Here is a 12,845-nt window from a genome sequence, read left to right as displayed (position 1 = left end):
GAGTGTATGATAAAATAATACATGTGGGAGTGCTTTTTATTCCTAATGTCAAACGGTCTTTATACATGGCATGCATGCATTGGCAACCGCCCCACGTTCCCCTCAACACGTGTCCTTCATGCATTTGATATCATTATTCAATACCACGCGTACATGATGTCATCACTCCTCCTCACTACTATTTCAGATGTGGCCTCTCTTGTTAAACCCTAAACTATCATATTTAGTAGAGAGCCCTTCAAATTATCTTTTTCATGCCACCTAAGTAGGATCCTAGAGGGTTCTGAACAAGTGATGCACGGGCTCGCGGTTGCTAGGACACCCATGCATACATCGACAAGGAAGATACAGATGAACCAAAAGAATGACTATTGTGAATGGAATTTTGATATTGGATCTCGTTTTGGTTGACCACAGCAGGTCTTCAAAACGGAGAGTTCGGATGATATTTTTGTAAAGCAATGGACTCAATATTTTGGAGGATTATGATCAGTAATACTATGATTTCATTGAAAGATTATTTTAAAGATAGCCGAATCTATTATAATGAAAGTTTCATATTGGGTGTGTAAGTGGTATGTCTACCTTAAATTTTGCTTGAAGCGTCGGCTAAGGGAGCCTGGGAACTTTTTTCCTCGGTACCGGGGCAAAACATAACCAAATTTTTATAAAGGAATCCCACCAATACAGTGGTTGGGCGGTTGGGCGGTTGGCTAACCCATGGGCCAGTTGGGGTTAGGTTGGATTCAAGGATTCCTGCAATACAAATAGTTACGATTAAGTTACATTAGTTAGAATAAGTCCTAGGAAGGCCCTTGTTCTCTGGGAGGGAATCAACGGGCTGTGCCTCGCTAAAGGAGGAAAAAAGCGGTGATTCTATGGACCAAGTGCAAGTCTCTTCCTTGATCTGACCATGTGAGTTTTGGGCTCGGTTGGATCAATTTGGTTAGTTAAGACTTTGACTCGATAGATCAATTCTCCCGTTAGATGATTTTTCTTGGTGGAATCGCCCTTGCCTTCCGAGCGAGGGAAGTTTTTCAGGGTTCGGTTTCGAAGGAACCGCCGGGCTAGTCTCTTGTCCGGACATCCGTGGGCGAGGCCCCGAGTGTGGATCCCTACCCCGCGTGAGAGGCTGATGTTGCTTCCATCGCCAGTGCCCTTGGAGGGGGGATCACGGAGGGGGTGGGGGTCTCATAGTAGCTGGGCATGTCTGTAGCCCATGTCTATAGCCCAGTATCGCCGTCTTATGCATTTCCCGAGGAGGTTTTGACTTTCTGGAGCCGAGATACTCACCTTTATATAAATAAAGAAATGTTTTGTGGAAACATTCCATGTTATATAAGTGATTGTTTATTATTTGACGAATTGAAGAAACAAGATCTATTACTCGAACACATGTCATAGATCTCCAATAAGATCGTTTACCTTGTAAGTAATTATTTTCTGAACCTCTTAACTCTTAGGATCTTGTTGAGGAAATCAAAATAAAATTTCAATAATGTATCATTTTTGGGCAGAATCATGAAGCGAGCGACAAACCGTGGCCACCATCAGCCAGATCCTCTCATCACTGATGAGGAAGAGCTTGACCCCGACGTTCTCAAGGCTCTTCACAGAACTCAACCAGGACCCTTCAAAGGTGAAGGGGAGAACTTGGGCGAGGGGCGAGGCTATGGAAAAGTGGGTTGAAGCCATGGAGGAATATTTTGATGTCACCGGATACAGCGAGAGGAGCAACATGGCTCTCGCTAGGCTGAAGATTGTGGAAATAGCCAGGGTGGCATGGAGAAACCATTGCGATACCAACCATTTGGATAGGAATTCCCAGTCTTGGATTGATCTCAAAGCCTATCTAAGGAAGAGATTTTATCCCCTCAAATTTTTAGACACCAAGATGAATGAATTCTTAGAGCTAAACCAGGGGAGAAAAACTATTAAAGAATATCACCACGCATTTGTTCTTCTCCTCAAGTACTCACACCACCGCTAGACGAAGAGCAACTCATGGCCAGGCTCATTCAAGGAATGAACAAACCTTTAGACACCCTGGTCAAGAATGCCAAGCCAGTTTCCATGGCTAAAGCTGTAAGAATGGCAAAGGACTTCGCCAAAGCCTTCATCGTTAAAGTCCTGCCAAAGCCAGCTGCCTCATCCTTCAAGAGATTCTAGACACCGGGAAGTTCTTTCAGCCTTCCGCCTCCAAAGAGACACCAAGGTCCCAACCAAAATCTGGAGTTAGGAAGTTTCAGGAATGAAGGAAGACCTTTTCCTCGAAGCTCTTTCTCAGGAACTCCAACTCTTTCAAGAATGCAGAGGGAAGAGCTTCGAAGTGAGAACAGGTGCTTCGGATGTCAGGGGTTTGGGCACTAGCTCAAGGATTGACCATATCCTTCTGTGGGCCAAGGAAGCCAAGGTCCCAGAGTTCAGAGAGAGACTCCTTCGTATCAGTCCAATCAGGGTCCCTCGCGCCAAAATCAGGGCAATTCCAGAAGAGTGTCAGCTCAGCTTGCAACCTAAAGTAGTCTTCGAACTCCCTCCCAGAATTGGGGTAACCAAAGAGAGAGAGTTCCACCTCAGACTGCAGCAGCTAGAGCTGTCACTATAGCTGATGAAGTGGAGGAAGAAAAAGGACAGATCTATGCCGCAATTGAGCATCAGGGGAATAATCATCAATTTCAGTCCTCCAGACTCCTGCAGAGTACCAAGGTAAGCAATTCAAGCTTTTGATTGATTCAGGTAGTACTCATTCTTTTATTTCCCCAGGATGTCTGCGTAAGTTAGTCCTAAATTAAAAATCAAGGAAACCTATGCAAGTGGAATTGGCCAGTGGAAAGATTCTTTTCACACACCTTGAGACAAACCTTATTCAGTTTAGTCTAGATGGGAATGTAACAAAAAGCCAGTTCAGAGTCCTTCCCTTGGGAATCTATGATGGAATCCTTGGAATGGATTGGCTCCATATAAGAATCAGGCTGACATTCATTGTCACAATGGAACCATCTCTTTCCTTGACCTTCACGGGAATAAAGTTCAAGGAACTGGAATTTTTGAATCCCTTGTGCTACAATTAGTTAAGGCTTCTAAATTATTAAAAGGGCTCAGAAAGAGGCAAGCTGTTTATATTGTTAAGATGAATCTAGTAGATATAAAATGCAAGGCTAAAGAACCAGAGTGGTTAAGTGAGTATGCAGATGTGTTCCCAGAAGAGCTGATTGAGATGCCTCCGTCTCGCGAAGTAGATCATGAGATCGAGTTAACCCCCGGAGCTCAGCCACCAGTAGCCCAACGTGCATACAAAATGCAAGTCCCTAAAGCCATAGAACTTAAGGAGAAGTTAAGACAATTGTCAGAGCAGGGATTTGTCAAACCCAGTGTCTCACCTTGGGGTACGCCCGTTCTCTTTCAAAAGAAGAAAGACGGAACGTTAAGACTATGTATTGACTACAGAGGATTGAATCAATTAACAATTAAAAATAAGTATCCTATCCCAAGGAGGATTGATGAACTTCTGGATCAATTAAGTGGGACCCAAATGTTCACAAAGATAGATCTCAAATCCGAGTACTACCAGATTAGAATCAAGAAACATGACATCCCGAAGATAGCATTCAATACTCGCTATGGGCATTATGAGTTCATAATCATGTCATTTGGATTGACTAATGCCCCGGCGACGTTTAATCGTCTTATGCAGGATATTCTTAGATAATACTTGGATGATTTTGTTCTTGTCTTCTTTGATGATATCTTGGTATATACTCAAAGAATGTTGCAGATCATGCAGATCATGAAGATCATGTGCGCAACGTCCTGGAAATCCTAAGGAAGCACCAACTCTTTGCAAAAAAGAGCAAGTGTTCCTTTTTTGTTGACTAGGTGGAATACTTGGGATTCATAGTGTCTAAAGATGGGATTTCTCCTGACCCTGCAAAGATCCAAGCAGTCGTAGATTGGCTGGAACCCAAGACGGTGAAGGAAGTCAGAGGATTCCTAGGATTAACCAAATGGTATAGGATCTTTATACCCAGGTATGCTCAGATAGCATCCCCTTTAACTAACCTTCTCAAGAAGAGTATCCTATTTCAGTGGTTTGCTACGTGTCAGAGTGCCTTTGATAAGCTGAAGACAGCCTTAGTAACCAACCCTATCCTTAAATTATGAGATTTTACCAAACCTTTTGAAGTAGTTACTGATGCTAGTGGGTTTGCCTTAGGCAGTGCTCTTATGCAGGAAGGTCATGCAGTGGCCTATGAATCCAAAAAACTCAGAACACATGAGAGAAATTATGTCATCCATGACTTTAAGTTACTCTCAGTAGTTTATGCTCTGACGTTGTGGAGACATTATCTTTTGGGACGGTTCACCTTGATAACAGATCATCAAAGTCTGAAGTGGATCTTCACCCAAAGGGATCTCAACATGCATCAAAGGAGATGGATGCAGACCCTGCAGGAATTCAATTTTGAAATTAAGTATCGGCCAGGGAAAGAAAATGTAGTGGCAGATGCGCTTAGCACAAAAAATCCTCCTTGCTTGCAATTATAGTGGTGTCAAATCCATTAATCAGTGAAGCAAGGGAGAGAATCATGCAAGACAAATTCTTTGTCCCTATTGCTACCCTTCTGATGTAGGAAAGCAAGAATCCTCAGGAAATGAGTCGAGTTCTTGGGTACAAATTGGATGAAAGATGCATGTATTATAATAATGGGCTATGCATTCCCAATGATGAGGGAATAAAGGGAAGGATTTTAAGAGAAGCGCATGATAGCCTGATAGCTGGACATCCAGGGTTTATAAAAACCTATATGTATGTGAAGAAAAGCTTCTTCTGACCTAGGACTCAAAAAGGATGTACTTGATCATGTGCGGCAATGCTTAATGTGTCAGAGAATCAAGGCAGAGAGAGTCAAGATGCCAGGGAAATTACAGCCTCTAGACATTCCATAGATGAAGTGGGAATGTATCAGTATGAACTTTGTCACACTGGATTACCTTCAGTGCAATCAAGTTACAACTCCATTTTTGTGGTAGTTGATAGACTAACCAAAGTTGCCCATCTGATTCCAGTGAAAGAAACATACACTACAATGGATTTTGCCAGAGTTTTCCTTAAAGAAATCTTCATATTGCATGCCTTACCTAGGAGGATAGTAAGTGACAGAGATCCTAGGTTCACATCGAAATTACCTGCCCATCTCTTGATCTGAATCAAGCAAAAACCTCGTGACCAATTCCAATTCTTGACATAAAGAATAGACTACCGTTGAATTAGCATAGTTTTTCCTTAACCGAAATCACAATTTTGAAAATTCAGTCAAATGATGGGTAGATTACCTTGATGAGAGATCATTGATTCTCATTAAGAAAATCTAGATTAAGGGAAAAGGGTTTCGTAGAACCAATCTCAAACCGGGAATTTTACTTCCATAGAACCTCTGTTTTCTTTTAAAGGACTGTTTTACGCCAGAATGCTGGAGGAGCATTTGGTATGTGTTTAACTAAGAAAAGACTCATTTTGCAGCTGGTGGGGCGAGGAGTCGTCGAGGGATGTCACTCGCGGGCAAAACGTGCCAAGGTCTTGACCAGCCTTGGTATGGTTAAAATGGTGCGCTTCCGGTACAATGGTCGAGGACCAACGAAGCGGTCCCTGAGGGAAGTGCTAGGACACCTAAGTAGGATCCTAGAGGTTTCTGACCAGGTGATGCACGGGCTCGTGGTTGCTAGGACACCCATGCATACGTCGAGGAAGATACGAATGAACCGAAAAGAATGGCTTTTGTGAATGGAATTTTGATATTAGATCTCGTTGGTTGACCAGCTGGTCTTCAACGGAGAGTTTGGATGATATATTTTGTAAAACAATGGACTCAATATTTTGGAGGATTATGATCAGTAATACTATGATTTCATTGAAAGATTGTTTTAAAGACAGCCGAATCTGTTATAATGACAATTTCATATTAGGTGTGTAAGTGGTATGCCTACCTTAAATTTTGCTTGAAGCGTCGTCGACTAGGGGGCTTGGAAACTCTTTTCCTTGGTACCCGGGCAAAACATAACCAAACTTTTATAAAGAAATCCCACCAATACAGTGGTTGACCCATGGGCAGCGACCATGGGCAGATCGGGGGATTCCTGCGATACAAATAGTTACGATTAAGTTACGTTAGTTAGAATAAGTCCTAAGAAGGCCCTTGTTCTGTGGGAGGGAATCAGCGGCAAGTGCAAGTCTCTTCCTTGATCTAACCATGTGACTTTCGGGTTCGGTCAGATCAGTTTGGTTAGTTAAGACTTTGACTCGATAGATCAATTCTCCTGTTAGATGATTTTTCGTGGTGGAATCACCTGTGTTTTTCGGACGAGGGAAGTTTTTCCAGGTTCGGTTTCGAAGGAACCGCTAGGCTACTAGTCTCTTGTCTGAACATCCGTGGGCGAGGCCCCGAGTGTGGATCCCTACCCCCACGCGAGAGACTGACGTTGCTTCCTCCGCCAACGCCCTCGGAGGTGGAATCGCGAAGGGGGCACATTGGAAGAAGCTTGGCGGGCATTTTGCTGGAGAAATCACAGCTCGAAAGTTCTTCAAGCAGGACTATGGTGGCCTACATTATTCGGAGATGCCATTGAATTTATCAAAAGATGCGAAGAATGTCAATGTTTCACTATCCCACAACAAAGGGACAAGATGTCACTAACCCCCATCATTATAAGACAACCATTTGAGAAATGGGGGATAGATTTTGTGGGACCAATTAGTCCAGCGGCACATCCATCCCAAGCCTGATATGTAATCATAGCCACTGACTATTTCACAAAGTGGGTAGAAGCCAGAGCCTTAAAGAGTGCTGATGCACAAACAACAGCAAGATTTATATACGAGCAAATCATCTCGAGGATTGGATGTCCGTTAGAATTAGTCAGTGATTGCGGCTCACATTTTATCAAATGAGGTGATTGATCATTTACTTGCAGGGTTCCTAGTAATCCATCGAAAATCATCACCTTATTACCTACTACAGGCCAATGGTCAAGCAGAGAGTACAAACAAGACTTTGTGTACTATCTTGACAAAGACATTAGCGAATAGGTTGGGAGCATAAACTGACAGCAGCCCTCTCGTCCTATCGCACATCATATAAGGTAGCGACGGGATATACTCCCTTTCTTCTAGCTTATGGGGTTGAAGCAGTTATGCCCATGGAATACCTAGTCCCAAGCTTAAGGATTGCCCTACAAGAGCGTCTAACAGAGAATGCATTAGCTGAAAGACTAATTGACTCAAAAAAGCTAGATGAGACCAGGTTGATGGCATCACATGGACTCATGGTTGAAAAACTACGCTGGAAACATTGGTTCGACAAAAACCTTAAGCAAAAAGAACTAGAAACGGGGGGGATCTTGTCCTCATGTATGGTGTCAATAGCACCAGGAAAAAGAAACTTAAATACCAAGGTCTGGGACCTTTCCGAGTGTTGAAAATCACACCTCAGGGATTTATCCAAATTGAAACAATTGATGGCATCCAAATGGAGGGTTATGTCAATGGAAGTAAACTAAAAAAATATTTTGGACCACTGACCCAAGAGATGCTCTTGCAAGAACATCTCTTAAAACAACAGAAACAGCTTCCAAAAGAAAAAATCTAGTAAAGCACAAGAAGAAGCTAAGGCTAGGGAGGCCAAGGCCAAACGATTAACGCACAAAAGACTAATACATGTCAACATGGCATCTGTGACCCTTTTGGACGAAGGGGAACTGAATATTGAACCAGCGCAACTCAAGGTGGGATTGACTATAGCTAAGAGCCATGCAATATGTATTGCAATAATCGATATAGGGTTAAGCCATGTAATATGTATTGCAATAATCGATATAGGGTTAAGCCATGCAATATATATTGCAATAATCGATATAGGGTTACGTCATAACTTGATCGCCTATGAGACTTTGGTAGCATTAGATAAACCAAATCTTGAACCCATTGATGCACAAGTTTGTAGGCATTCATTTGACAACCACAAAAGCCGAAGGGTATTTTAATGTTAATATTTCCATTAGAAATAATTCCTTGGTTGGAAAGGTATTTGTTATGCCTGCAAGTTCCATGGAAGAAGAGATGATTCTAGGAAAATCTTGGATCTGTGCCAGTAAATTCTCTCAACTAGCCCCCACAGATTTTTCCTCATGAGCAGATACATGGTTTTTGTCTGCCATGCGTAAAACTGCTCCCCATTAACTTTGGCTATCTCTTGTGCCGCCGTACTCATGATGATGTGAAGGGGGTCTTACCTCTTGATCCAATTTCAAGATTCAAGGACAGTGTCTACCCTTTTACAACTCAATCTTGTGTTTAGGTAATGATTACAATAGATTTATCATCATAAAATCACCAAAAATTACATTAAACCAAAGGTAACAAATCTGTACGAAATGGTTGGAGTATCAAACCATCTTCGATTTGCAATATGAAGTTATAGGGATCTGTATCAGATACCTAATAGTTAATTTGAACCCTCAATTGCATCAAAATATAGAGATTAGTGCTGATTAATCATTGATTAGAAAATTAATCCTCTGTTTTGTGTGCAAAAAATAGAGTATGCGGGGAGTCCAGATCTGAGACCTTAGAGTTCAAGTGAGCTCAAATCCTTTCAAGGCCATCAATAGCAATTAGTGTAGTAGAGGATTAAGCCAAGAAACACAAGATTTGACCAAACATTAAATGCTTAATCTCTATTTTACCAAAGTCACCTGCAGATTTGATGAAGAGCTTGGATCTTAAGTGTTCTCTGAAGGCTGAATGGGATCTCCAAAATGTTATGGACTACCACACCTTCAAGAGAGAACTCTACACATTCACCTAATGGGTGAGCAATAGATCACAATCGTCGTAGGGTACTTACCAATGCTTCAATCTTGAGTCCCTTGAGGCCTCCAAGCTTGCTTCGTTAAGCTCCACCTCCATGCTATCACCATCATAGAGTCGCTCACACCGTTGCATAGGACAATCACTCTCTCTCACGCTCTCTCACACAATCATGAATCATACAAGCATAAAAGAGACACAATGCTAAAATGCTCTCACTCCTTCAATCTCTCTCAAGACACAAAGGGAGAACTCTCAATATCACAAAGGGAGAACTCTCAATATCACAAAGGGGATTGTGTCTCTTCATTATGAGAAAATGCCTTATATACAATTGGCCCTTATTCACACTTGGGCACCCAAAAACTTACTTACGAGGCCTTGGGTGGCCAATATCTCATAATGTACAACTTTTATAGTGCCGTTTCATGACACTTATTAATGTCCTCAATTGAGGATCATGTTTGTTAATCAAGGATGAGATTAACATCCCCCCCTTCCTGATGTAGGTTCTGTCCTCAACAGAATCTGTTACCTAGGTTGGAAGACCTCATCACCAAACTCATGTCGGTAAAAATTCCTTCTGGATTGGAGATTTTTAAGTGTTCTTCTGAAGGCTGCATGGGATCTCCAAAATTTTATGGGGGCTACCACACCTCCAAGAGAGAACTCTACACATTCACCTAATGGGTGAGCCAATAGATCACAGCCGTCGTAGCATACTTACCAATGCTTCGATCTTGAGTCCCTTTGAGGCCTCCAAGCTCTCTTTGTTAAGCTCCAAACTCCAAGCTCTACCTCCACGCTATCACCATGGAGTCGCTCACATTGTTGCATAGGACAATCACTCTCTCTCTCTCTCTCTCTCTCAAGCATGAATCATACAAGCATAAAAGAGGCACAATGCTAGAATTCTCTCACTCCTTCAATCTCTCTCAAGATACAAAGGGAGAACTCTCAATAGCACAAAGGGGATTGTGTCTCTTCATTATGAGAAAATTCCTTATATACAATTGGCCCTTATTCACACTTGGGTGCTCAAAACTTACTTACGAGGCCTTGGGTGGCCAATATCTCATAATGTACAACTTTTATAGTGCCGTTTCATGACACTTATTAATGTCCTCAATTGAGGATCATGTTTGTTAATCCAAAATGGGATTAACACATGCTTGTATCTCCAAGAGAAAGAGCAGCGATACCAACAGATCACTTCAAATGATGGATTCATCCTGTACAATGTTTGATACTTGCATGTTAATGATTGTGTTCCTTTGACATCCTTTAAACAAAAGGTAAACAAGGATATTAAAGGTGCTAAAGGATAAGAAGAAGACAAACAGTAAGTGCCCCATCCACAATCACAAATGTCATCTTATCGACTACCACTATAGGTTTATTTGTTACTTGCACGTGCTATGCTTGAGGATGAGCAAGTTTCAATTGAAGGAGGTGAGGAGAGAGTAGATGAGCAAGTTTCAATTGAAGCACGTGCTATGCTTGAGGATGAGCAAGTTTCAATTGAAGGAGGTGAGGAGAGAGTAGATGAACATCCAAGAGAAGAAGATGAGGCTCAAGAGATTGTGGAGGAGATAAACTTGGCTGTGTGGAGAGGGACCTCAGTGAGTAGCTTGATATTAATGCCCTTAGAAGAGAAGACACCCAATTGATAACATCTGATGAGGATCCCTCTGTGATAGAGGAAATAGAGCCTCAGTCCTCCATAGTAGAGGGAATGTTAAGAAATAGAACTAAGTTGATTCTCTTTGATAAAGTCCTCTATGTACTTATATGTGACCTTCTTATATTTCTTGCCCTTCATCACATTGTTTCTACATGAGTGATTTTTTTGCAAGCTTCTGCATGCGATTTTTTTTTTCCATTTTTGCAAGTTGTTTTTTGAAGACCATCACACCAAGTTTATAGCATCAAGATCAACACCATAACAACAATACATTTACCTATCACTCAAGATGTTTACACATTACCTACATTATTTTAGGAGCTACATTATTTAAGAGAAAAAGGAGACTCTAAGGCACCTAAATACATACATTAGATTCAAAACTTATTTTTATTATAGAATTTGGCACTTTTGACATCAGAAATGAGAAGGCCCAAAAATGGTAGAATCGACTATAAACATGCCTATGTTTTGGCAGCACTCCACTTTCCTGAACATGTCAGAGAAATATGGTCAGAACATATGCATGTTTACAATCGATTCCACCATTTTTGGGCCTTCTTAGCTCATTTTTTATGTAAAAAGTACCAAATTTTTTTAAATATAATGATGGAATTTTGGGACTCCTTGAGCCCTCCTTTTTAAAAGTGTGCTTCTTCTTTATTTTAAAGATTTCCCCCAATGTTCTAGAGTTTTAAAAAAGTTTATAAATTTTTTTTAAAAAAATCTCACACAGAGAAGCTCACAAAAAATATTCTCCCTTCTACATATTGGTGATTCAAAAGAAGACTAAAATGTGTGCCATATTCTGAGAATTTGTCAGGGTGCAATAATGATCTAATATCAAATTAAAATGTATACATGAACATACACAATAATGATTAAAAATAATAATATGATGTTTATAATGTTATTACAATAACAACAATCAACTGAGTAATAGAAAGGGATTACTTGATTGTATGTATTCTCGTTTTGATGCTACCACCTCCTAGCTTGATTTGTTTAATATCTCTAAGTTATTTTTCTTGTTTATGGGGACCTAATGAGGTCTTCTTAAGTCTTAATTCATCCCTTTGTTTTCCAAGCCCTAAAATGGTTTCCTTGTTACTTAATAACTTCTACACACACTACTTCATGGTTTGCTTCAAATTTGGCTATACGGTCTTGTAGGCTTTTTTCCAATTACTCACATTGGAGCATGTCTCAACCTCGTTCTCTAATTGGCCCTCTTGAATTGCACCTCAATAGGCCATGCATTCGAGCACGTGGCCTTTTCTCTTGTCATTTTGGCAGTCACAAAAGCATGGGGTTCTATGTGTTCTGAAAAGATGGCATCATCTTCAAAGATCATCTGTTTGAGTTCTCTTGTGCCCCTTCTACTACCTAGGCTCTACGTCCACCCATAGGGAAGTATTTCAGACTAGTTCAATTTTGGGACCCCCTTTGATGTTTCTGTCAACTTACTCCATTGGTGAGGGGCATTGACAGTGTTTCTCTTTGCTTGAGCTATTGCCTCCTCACCTGAATCTGCTAGTCATGCTTTTCCTCCACTCCCCAGCTTTACATTCTGCACCAAGGAATAGGCTTGTGTCATGCGACCTGATCCCTCCTCACCTAAATCTGCTAGTCATGCTTTTCCTCCACTCCCCCACACAGCTCTGGATCCAGCTTTACATTTTGCACCAAGGAATAGGCTTGTGTCGTGCGACCTGATCCAACCTCCATAGGCATACCCAACTTAGTCATGAAATCAGCTATGTCATCCTAGTTGAAAGGCCTTAGGACTGTTGCTTGTTGTGCTGTGCTCAACACCAATGCTGCATACATTGTAGTGTTGTTTCCTTCCAAGAACTTAGGTTTTTTGCCCCAATTCTTTCTGCAGCTTTAGTTGCCACTCTTCTTTAACCTTTTTCTCTTGATTGGCCCAGCCTTGGAAATCCTGAATCATTTTTTGCTTGGATTGTAATTCCTTGGCAGCATGAGTTTTCTCACAGCATCCACTTGTTCTGCTCTCTTCTTGATTTCAGCATTGGCTGTTAATGCCACGTTAAGCTCATTGATACTCATTTTTCTAGTTTTTCCCATTGTCACCCTTGTGGATGTGGCTGCCTCTACCTCCTTCATTGAAGTTTTGATGATCTTGCCATCTTGCTTTTGTTGTTCCTTGTACTCCTCGATGAGTGCCTCCAGCTCTTCCACCTAGACCCGTAGTGCTGCTTCATCATTCATTTTCTCTTTGAATTTCTTCATGCCACCCATGCATGTTCTTTTAGCTCATTTGCAAGGTTTGATCCA

The sequence above is a fragment of the Cibotium barometz genome, chromosome 36 (assembly GCF_041138505.1).
Source record: "Cibotium barometz isolate CiBa-2024 chromosome 36, ASM4113850v1, whole genome shotgun sequence".
Lineage (NCBI taxonomy): Eukaryota > Viridiplantae > Streptophyta > Polypodiopsida > Cyatheales > Cibotiaceae > Cibotium > Cibotium barometz.
The sequence above is the reverse complement of the archived record's forward strand: the minus strand, read 5'-3'. Positions refer to the sequence as shown.